The following is a 2,500-nucleotide window of genomic DNA, read 5'->3' as shown; positions in this document are numbered from 1 at the left end:
GTGCCGCGGAAGGCGACACCCGTCCCGTCAGGCTGCAGCTCTTCTCGGGCGAATGGTGTCAGGAAAACGGGAGAGCATTTCCCCACCGATAGCTCCGGAACGCCTGGACCCATTGCCTCGCGGCACCGGTGGCTGCTAGAGGAGCTCCGGCGCCGTCAGCCGGGGTACATCCCAGGCCGCCGGGAAGGCGGGCAGCCAGAGGCAACGGACTGGAATGGAGCCAGACTTGAGTCGTTCCGTGCCGTGGGCAAAAAGGCAGGGCTGTGGGTCAGCGCAGTTCGGCAAACCTAGCCGCAAGTGAGGGAAGGACGGAGGAGCACACGGACGCCGCCTTCCCAAACTGAGCCAAAAGTGCCCAGGCAAGCCACCCACCACCGTAAGCTCGCCTAATCAGTGAGCCCAAAATAATTTCAGAGTGTGGAAACAATATCCAAAAAGTCGAAAATAATTTCCAGAGATCAAGTCCGAAAGAGCAAATAATTAACCAGTAAGCAGAGTAATCATTAACCAAAAAGTGCAAAAGTAAGTAAATAATGTGAAATCATTAACCAAAAAGTCGAAAATAATGTCCAGAGACTAAGTCCGAAAGAGCAAATAATTAACCAGTAAGCAGAGTAATCATTAACCAAAAAGCGCAAAAGTAATTAAAATGTGTGAAATCATTAACCAAAAAGTCGAAAATAATTTCCAGAGACCAAGTCCGAAAGAGCAAATAATTGACCAGTAAGCAGAGTAATCATTAACCAAAAAGCGCAAAATTAAGTAAAAAGTGTGAAATAATTAACCAAAAAGTCGGAAATAATGTCCAGAGACTAAGTCCGAAAGAGCAAATAATTAACCAGTAAGCAGAGTAATCAGTAACCAAAAAGCGCAAAATTAAGTTAAAAGTGTGAAATCATTAACCAAAAAGTCGAAAATAATGTCCAGAGACTAAGTCCGAAAGGACAAATGGTAAACCAGTGGAAGGGCGATCAAGCCGAAAATTTTGCCCCGGTTACACGGGATGGAGTTCCGGAGGGCCGACCAGAGCTGTCAAATGCGTCCCGCTGATCGGACGCTTGTCATTCGGGTGGCTGGGGTTTGGCGGGCTATCTGCACAGTAGTAGGAGGTGGCAAGTCGGGACTTGAACTTTTATTCCAAGAGTCCACCCGAGCCTCCAGGTCTGCAGAGACCGACCCTGGCTGCCGCCCAACCGACTTTTAAACTTTTTTCGGATGGGAATTTTTTCCCATTTTCGTCCATTTTTCGGGTTTTCTGTCGGGCTTAATAGGCGGCAGCCTGACCCCTGGCCGAGGCGGGGGGCGCACTCTCCCTTGCGTAAGAGTCCGGATTTGCCCCGGAAAGAGCCCCCGACGGCCTCCCAACCCGGGTGCCTGCAGGACGGGGGAAAAGGGTAGTCCCAGCCGCAGGAAATCATTAACCAAAAGACTTAGCCGTCGGGGCAGAGGCTAAGACCCGGGCTGGTGAAATCATTAACCAAAAGACTTGAGCGTCGGGCAGGGAAGAGAGGCTTCCCTGCGAACTCATTAACCAAAACGAATGCACCCTTTTCCGAAAGTGCAGGCCGAAATAAGGCGAGCCTTGGGCCGGGAAGGCCAAAATCCCCAACTCATGGAAGTGTATGGGGTCGGACCCGGCGACTTTCCCGGGCCCCGAGTTGACCTTTCCCCACGGGGGTGGTCAAGTTGCTCCCGCCAAGACGGCACGTTGCATTTGCTGCCGCTCTAGTCCCCGGGCTAGTTAATCAGTTGCCGTCGGAAGTCCCGATCCCGAAATGAAAAATGGCCGTTGCGGCGATTTGGCGCCTCATTTTCGGAAGGACTACCGGCAGGCAACCCGCCGAATTGACACTTGCGATTCGGGTGGCTGGGGGTTGGCGGGGTACCCGGAGATTTTCGGGAACTCGATTTTCAGAACTTTTGCTGGCAGCGGTGGCACTTGCAAAGTGGCCGAAGAAGTGCTACCTCAAGGAAGGACCTTCTTTTGAACAAAAAGACCTTCCGAAGAGTGCCTGGAAGTCATTTATGAGCATTTAAGGGTAAATCTGGCGGACTTTCCATGCTCTGTTGCCGGCTCTGAAATATCGCACAGTTGGGTCTAGGCCGGTAGACTGGCTGTGAAAATAGACAAAGTGTTTTGGCGAGCGAGGGAAAACAAGGTCTTGGAACAGATTGGGGTGCGGCGGTGAGCAGGCACACCACACCCAGAGGAAAAGAAAAACCAAAGTCTATGACATGTCTGTTGGTACAGTGAGAAAAGCAAAAGAAGGGAGGGGAAAAAAAAGGCTGTGATGGCAGAGCAAAACCGACCTTCTTACAGATATACATGTCAAAAAAGAAACTATGCCCGCAAAAGACTTGGTGCGAAATAACAAGGCTCCTTGTGAACGGTTATCTTTGTCTGTCAGGCGCACATTGTGGCGGCGTCGCCTGGTTTCCTTGGGTTGCACTACATGTATATCCTATTCTCAAACGAAAAGTGCGTGCCCAGAATCATGTC

This window comes from Heterodontus francisci, unplaced genomic scaffold, assembly GCF_036365525.1.
Source record: "Heterodontus francisci isolate sHetFra1 unplaced genomic scaffold, sHetFra1.hap1 HAP1_SCAFFOLD_240, whole genome shotgun sequence".
Classification (NCBI taxonomy): domain Eukaryota; kingdom Metazoa; phylum Chordata; class Chondrichthyes; order Heterodontiformes; family Heterodontidae; genus Heterodontus; species Heterodontus francisci.
Note: the sequence above shows the minus strand (reverse complement) of the source record.